Genomic DNA, 8,483 nt, shown 5'->3' on the forward strand with positions numbered 1-8,483 from the left:
GTACCTTTTAGTCGAGTCATCTCTCTTTGATTCCTATAATACATACCTTTTAGTCGAGTCATCCCCCTTGATTCCTATAAGACGTACCTTTTAGTCGAGCCATCCCCCTTGATTCCTATAAGACGTACCTTTTAGTCGAGTCATTCCCCTTGACCCCTAAAAGACGTACCTTTTAGTCGAGTCATCCCCCTTGATTTCTATAAGGCATACCTTTTAGTCGAGTCATTCTCCTTGATTTCTAGAAAATGCACTTTCTAGTCAAGTCATTGCACTTAATCCTTATGAGACGCACTTCCTTGTTAGTTTTCATTTGTCAGATGACATACTTTTTAATTTAAACTTCTATCTCTAGAAGACGCACTTTCTAGTCAGAATTCCTCACTTTAATTCTTAGGAGACGCACTTCCTAGTCTTGTTCATTCAATTTTACCCTCAAGAGATGCATTTCTTGGTCAGAGTCTTGATTCATTATTGCAACATGCAAGTAGGTATGATCTGACTTTCTCAAAAGTCTTCTGATGGTAAACTGGGGCAAAAAAAAAATTTATATCTGTTTTGGAACTTTACTTTTTTGGCAAACAATTTTCTCTTTACAATAATTTTGTTTGGGATAATTTTCTTTCTAGTTTTGATGTGATTTCAGGAGCCCGTCCGAAGCACAGGACGAATAAATGGAAAGTCAAGCGGCAAGGTGAAGAAATTGAAAGTCAAGCAACAAGGTGAAGAAGTTGAAAGTCAAGTAACAAAGTGAAGAAAATGAAAGTCAACAGATCAAAAATAGCAAGTCAGGAGCCCGCCTGGAGAACAGGATGAAGAAATTGAAAGGCAAACAACAAGTTAAGAAAATCGCAAATCAGGAGCCCGCCTGAAGAATAGGGTGATGAAACTCAAGTCAAGAGTCCAAAAGAAGCTGCATAGATAGGATTTTTGTAATTTCATTTATGTTTTTAAATTTTAATTTTTATTTTGATGTAATGACGGAGCCACAGACCGGAACCTCGACAGGACCTCACTCGACTCTCCAACTCGGTTGTCCTTCTACCTTTTATTTTTCTTTGAATAATGGTCGAGTCAAAATTTTGTCTCGTTGTCTACTTCTTTGTATGAAAACACTTTGTGTTTACATGCAAAGAGGGGCATGATGTAGACACGTAATTTTGTCCCTCGCCAAAAATATTTTTTACTATTTTACCCTTATCTTACTGTGTGCCCTCACCCGTGTGTTATATCCCACAAAAATATAAAAAATAACAAACTAACCACTCAACCAATTAAATCTCAACACCCTCTACCTTATCCTAACCACTAACCTCACCCTACCTCTACCCCACCTACCCTACCTCACTACCCTACCCATGTGATCCCACCATATTTCTTTCCCACAAAGAAAGGGAGAACACAATAGCACAAAGAGATAACAACAATTTTGAGGGGCCCCACGGAAATTATTTTATTCTTCTACACAATTTACTCTCACAGGGATAGATAACAATATTCCCTTTCACAGGAGAGGGATGCATAGAAAATCCTTACCATTTGAAAAAAAAAATCTCTATTCACCACCATTGATAATACACACACAGCACATACAATAAACCCCCACACACCCCTCACCAGAAAAATGCATCTCTCCGAAAAATACACACCCACACACACTAAGTGAGAAATCTTATATGAGAGAGAGATTGAAAGAAGAGAGAAAACGACGGGTTGACGGTTTCGGTGAGCCTTCGTTGGGAAAACGCCACCATCGCACCAGCCGCATCATCTTTCTACTATTCACGTCATCATCAAGCTTGTGGGACCCCGGTGAAGTGAATACCGTGAATCCCAACTCCGATCCGATCGAGTTTGACAACTTTCAGTCCGATTTTGGTGAATCCGGTACAGATTTGGCCTTTACAGTTTTTAATTTGCAATTTCCAGTTCAGGCAGACGAAAAACCAAGAAGGGTCATAGAAATTTGATGTGGGAAGTTTGTGGTTGAGGGTCGATGTTGATGTTCCATTCGGATCGAGGTTCCGTGGCTTTGTGAGTTCCGATCCATCATGGTTGTTCAAAATAAAATCATCAAATTGAGGTCCAATTCTATTTCTTTGTCTTTTTATCTCATGATTTATTCTATTCAATGCATTGAATTGAACATGGTATGAATTATTGTTGTTGCGATTCTGTGATTAATTTTGTGATTATGGATTGTGTGTTGAAATGACACTTTATTGGTGTTTAGAATGGATTTGGGGCGGGAATCAAAAATTGATAAAAGTAAATACTATGGTATTTTGATTCATTGTTGACGTTGAACATTATATGTCATCGACCGGGTAGGCAAACAGTAGGCTCGGGTAGGTAAATTTAGAATTGGTGGATTGTTGGAATGTTTGGAATATTTGTTGGATGTTTCCTAATTTATCGCATGAAATTGACATTGTATTCATTTGCCGGGGAATACCCCGAATCAACGCCCGGAACATCGGGTGGAGAAAGAAATGGAGCGTAGTCAGGATTAGCCTAGAATAGAGTAGGTTTATATTTTTGTATTTTTTATTTCGGGACTGTATAATTGGACCGCACACTAAATTTTGGATTGTTTTGTTTTGTTTGTTTGATTGATTGTTTTGTGTGCTTCATTTGGTTTATACATTCATAATGCCAAACTAGTCAATATGCTCCACCAAGCGACCATGGCCGAACCACGGGATCGAGGGGTGCCTAACAGCTTCCCCTCGATCAACAGAATTCCTTAGCCGAAATCTCTGTTCGCAAACAGTTTTAAAGAGACAAATCATTTTGAAAAGAATTTTCAAAAGGTGACTTGGCATACCGGATTATGCCATGTGGCGACTCTAAGTTTTGAATATAAAAAGTCCTTTTCAAAACAAATATTCACTTTTGTCACTTTAATAATAAAAACCCTTTCGAAACTGTAAAACTATTCTTTTTGGGAGTTAAAAAGCGGTGTGACAACATGTGTTTTCTTTCACTGTATGCCTTCTTCAGATTCTCAGAGAACCAAGTTCAAGATACATCATTTTCTGAATCAAGCACACCATATACCAAAGAAAATATGTGTCCTGCATATGTAAATAAATACATATAAATGAATGATCTAAATGGTAGACAAACACTCTCATTTAATATAGTAAGAAAATGTATATGACACATTACAATAATAACTATGTTTCACATATAAAAATTCAGTTAACATGTTGATCTTATACATTTATAGAGTAAATCATGATTGTTAATACATATTATACTATATGTGTTTTTTTCATGAATGACAGTTCAATACACACACATATTTTATACACGTTGAAGAACATGGTAGTTGAAAACATATACATATTGCATATGTATATTATATATACATATAGCTGAAAACATATAACAGTGAAATGTAATTTTTTGTATAACAGTGAAATTATTAAATACATCCTATTTTATTCTGTCAAATTTGTAAAATAATAATAATATACAACTGTCAAAACAAACAATGATTTTTATTAATTATACAAATGTAACAATAACATATAATTAAACTCAAATAATCTGATTGAGATAAACTTATAAGTTATCATTAAGTTCATGTCAAACACAATCAGAAAAAATTACGAATATATAAATACAATCTGGAAAAAAAAAACTGCTAAATGCATATCAGTTAAAATCAATTTTTTTAACAAATACGACTAACATTCAAATTTGTACGAATACGTTGAAAAAAAAAAGTATTTTGCAAAAAATAATGACTACTAAATTTAATGAAATTCATATACGAACTCACATTTTTAATTATAATGTATGAATTCGCAGAAAATAATTTTAGTTCATATACGAACTCAATATATGGATTTGCAGAAAACAATGACAGCTAAATTTTATGAAATCCATATACGAACTTAAATTTGAATTATAGTGTATGGATTCACGGAAAAAAATTTGAGTTCATATACTAACTCAAATTTTAGTTCGTATATGAATTCACTGAAAACAATGGCTGCTAAATTTGATGAAATCCATATACAATTGCATTGTTGATTTTAAAAAAAAAAAAAAAAATTTAAACACTAATCAAACATTACACACAAAATTTGATGAAATTCAAATACACAAATCAAATTCATTTTTCAATACCTGTAATTACAGTTTTTTTTTTTTTTTTGAATTTAGAAGCTCTTCAACTTCAATCTGATTTTTTGGGTGGCTGGTCATGAAAAAGGATTTTGAATTTTGAAAAAACTAACTGTAAAATAATGAAAGATATTAAAAAAGAGTCATATAAGGAAAAGAAATTTATAAAATTAAATAAATGCCATGAATTAAGGAATTTGTATAATTAAATGTACCGTAAATTAAGGAACAGTTTCTTCCCTTGTTTAACTCTAACTGATTAGAGTTAAATTAGGAACGGATTCTATATTTGTATATATATTTATATAGCAACATTTTACTCAAATACAGAATACTTATTGCTATTTTTCATAATTTTGAAACTGTTGCTATAAAAATTATAATTAAGGCTCTATAATTGCTACTTTTGAAATTTTTCCTTATTTTTAATATAACAAGTGAAGTCCAAGGAGGATAAGATATACACAGATCTTATCTCCACCTTTATGAAATAGAGGGATTATTTTTAATAAATTTTCGACTCAATCAGAATCAATTCACTTGGTGATAAACACATTCTTACAATTATTTTGTATATATGTACATGTTAATTCCAAAATGGAATGATAAGATGCACTTTGTTTACCAAAAAAAAAAAAAAGAAGAAAAACTAAAATAGAACTTCCGATTCTTTTGCACATCTATATCTATAATCTATATCTATAATCTATAATATATTAAAAGTGTGAAGTCCCTTAGAAAAGTGATTTGAACTTTTTACCCTTCATTAAAAGTCTCCTCAATAGACAAAATTGTCTTTTCACCTTTTTTTTTTTTAACAAAAAAAATTATTATTTAATCAAATTAAGGATTCCTACAAATATATGATAGAAATTAAACACTCCTAAAATATATGGGATAGAGATTAAGGACTTCTGAAATATGTGAAAAGAAAGAACCAACAAAATATATATGGAATCCTAATAAAATAAATATACTAAATTTTGATTATTAATTTTTTTTTTAAAGTCAGGTGATCTAAAATAGATATTCGGGTTCTCTTTTTGCTATTAGTATAGTTTTTCGTTGTTTTCTTAAAAAATATTTTGTCCGTGCTAAATTTTTAAGTAGAGGTGCCACTTCCATAAATAATGGCTTTTATTTATATTTGTCATTTTAAACTTTCTTTTTTTTTTTGTGATTTAGGTAATGTTTTTTCTAAGTAGGAGTCTATTTGTATTTTTCTTTAATCTTTTTTTCACGTTTTAGCTCTTTTTTTAGGTGTTGAAATTTATAATTTTTACTTTTTTAATTCCTTTTTGGTTTAGACAATGTTTACTTTTTTAATTCCTTTTTGATTTAGGGTCTTCTGTATATATAAAAAATATTAGTGGACAATCTCATTCATGAACTTTATCGTTAACATTGCTTCTGTATTTCTAAGTTTTCTTTTTTTACGAATTTTCTTTTATAGTAGATCTTAATGTGTGTCTTATTACTTTCTCTTATGTTTTTCACCGTAAATATATCATTCATATTCTTTATCAAAATTTTAGTTTCTTGAAGTGAATTTGTCCATAGGTATGTTTTCTAAAATTTTAGATTAGTTTTGAATTTTACAATAATAAATGATGTATTTTTGATAAACAATTATAAATTGAGAAATTTCTTTGTGAGTTTTGTTTATAGTATTTCATATACAATTAGTGATTTGAAATTGAATTATTTACAATTTTGGACAGATTATTTAGATCATCACATTTTGTCACGAGAAATTGATTGGTCATTCGGAATTCATGATAATTAGTAATGAAATTGACTTATTTATAATTTTGAATAAATTATTTAGATCGTCGCATTTCGTTACAAAAAATTGATAGGTCACTCTGAATTCATAATAATTAGTTGTCTTATTAATTAATTAAAGATTTTTTTTATTTATGCCTATAGTTAAAAAAAACTACGTGTACTATGTTCTGAGGATTATTCATGGGATCAGGATTTTAGGAGATTTGATTTTTATTTATTAGTTGTTTGGCTTATCATTAAATTTTTTTAATCACTGATTGTAGGTGTAAAGAGGCCAATTTCGAGAATTGCTCCTATTGATTTGAGGTAAACTTGAGAATTTTTTCTTAGTTTGATGTAAATTTGTATATATATATATATCTTCTCTTATTTATTTATTTATTTACATTACAATTTGAAGTGTTCAGTATCTGCATTGGAGCTCGACTGAATCCGAATTCACATAAAAAAGTTTCATATTAGAGGTTAACCGCTCTCTATTAAAGGTGACTTGGAACTTATTGTTCAAATCTAAGGTTGTCAAGAAATCAAATCGTAATACAATAAGGTAATAGTAACTTATATTATGATCAAGAACTATATCTTTATTGGGTGAACTTGAAAAAAATATCAAAAATATAATATGTGAAAAAATAGGAATAGATGAAACAATAAATTCATATCTCTTTTAAATACTCTATTTCTAAATTTTCATACAACATATTTAAAATTACAAGATTAAAGTATATTATAATATATTTCACATGTCTATAATAATTAAAAGAGACATTAGAAAATGTATGGTGAATTATCATGTTCTTCTTCATGTACATTTTTTTCTTAATAATATAATGTACACACAATAATTTATTCTTTTGATATTCATTTATTGTTAATTAACTATATTATACCTAAACTAGTAGCTATATAAGATTCCACACTTTTATAAAAAAAAAAAATCTTTCCCCTTCGATTAAATGCATAAGAAAGAAGTTTTCAACATATTCTGATTTCCATTTAAAATATCTACACTTTCTTAATCCGGATAATAATAATAAGATCTTTGTATGTGTTAATTTTTATATTAATTCAACTTGTTAACTGTATAAAGAATCTTTATATATACTAGTTGCGTATTTTAACTTGTTATTAGCGATAACTTGCTTATTTTTCATATTAATTGCTACTAATTACGCTTTTCTATGTATATAGAGTTAAATGAAATTATTCTTGAGTTTTAACTTGACAAGAAATTATATATTTTAAACTTTTAAGATCACTAAATAGCGTGTACAATAACTTTTATAAGAGGGAAAAATTGATTAGATGCAACACATGATTTGAAAATTGTGGATTCAAAAATCTAGTCTTTTTGAGTAATTTGTATATTATCAAATGAATATCTTTTGGACAATATATATATATATATATATATATATATATATATGGCTCGAAATCAAAGTCATATATCATAGTTTTGCCAAATTCAACCTTTCTATTCGACCTTCGCTTTGAGATTCATAACTTGCAAATAACCTGATAGTGTAGATTTCTTACACTATTGTCAGTATATATTAGTAAACCCAAAATCAATTTATATCACCAGTATGTAGAAATTGAATTCATTTTTTTTTTGTATGTATATGCCGGTAATTTCTTCTCTTTTTTTTTTTTTTTTGTGTGTGTATATACGCAGGCTGACAAATCCTCAATTGTTGATGAATCGATGAGATATATAAAAATACTGCAGAACACTGTTGACAATCTTAAAGAACAAAAACTTTCAAGGATTCAACGTGGGATAGCAAGGCTGTCCACGATGAATAGTCCCATAATGACTCCACAGAAGTTAAGTGTTGGCACTAGCTAACTGGGAACAATTTTTGGCTGACAAAGGATCTGCTAGTAACTCAGCTGCTATAACACCAACCAACAACAACAATGTGAATGTCATTCCCCTTTTGAACATTAATGTTCCAACTGATTTTGTGACATGGAGTTCAGATAATGTTGTGCTAAATGTTTGTGGAAAAGAGGCACATATTAGTGTGTGTTGTCCTAAGAAGCCTGGACTTTTTACCTTCATTTGTCATGTTCCGGAGAAAAATAAGATTAACAATGTGTCTGCTCACGTTTCATCTGATCAATTCAGAAGTCTGTTCATGATTCAAGAAATTATCTCTTTATGCACTGGGCTGTCTTTTTATTGGTATTTAGAAATTGATTTAATTCTTATGTATTAATATGTGCTCAATTTACAAATCTATGTTGGTCATTTTGAAAATTGTGAATTAGGGTTTTTAGTTAAGAAAAATAAAATAGTAGTCTTCGATTCATTTTACGTGTTTTTGCAGAGAAACTTTTGAATTTTGATGTATGAAATCAAGGGGTATACCATAAAAAAGTATTCCTCATATCTAGTGGTATTAAACCTGCTATGTCATTCCTCTAAGGGGTATTAATTATTAATTAGGACTAGATGAAATCAACGTTTTGGAATGAAAATCTTACTGCTTAGAAAGATCAATATTCCTTTTCTTTTTTAATAGATACTAAAATACATAAATCGAAACACATGAAAT

At 29.7% G+C, this 8,483-nt stretch overlaps 1 long non-coding RNA gene across 1 annotated transcript; it reads left to right on the forward strand.

Moving 5' to 3' along the window:
- The first annotated feature begins 1,426 nt into the window (after nucleotides 1-1,426).
- On the forward strand, nucleotides 1,427-8,176 carry LOC107840264. Its single transcript, XR_001665217.2, has 3 exons — nucleotides 1,427-2,080; nucleotides 6,186-6,228; nucleotides 7,598-8,176. It is a non-coding gene; the product is annotated as an uncharacterized LOC107840264 (long non-coding RNA).
- The last annotated feature ends 307 nt before the right edge of the window (nucleotides 8,177-8,483 follow it).

The sequence above is a fragment of the Capsicum annuum genome, chromosome 8 (assembly GCF_002878395.1).
Source record: "Capsicum annuum cultivar UCD-10X-F1 chromosome 8, UCD10Xv1.1, whole genome shotgun sequence".
Lineage (NCBI taxonomy): Eukaryota > Viridiplantae > Streptophyta > Magnoliopsida > Solanales > Solanaceae > Capsicum > Capsicum annuum.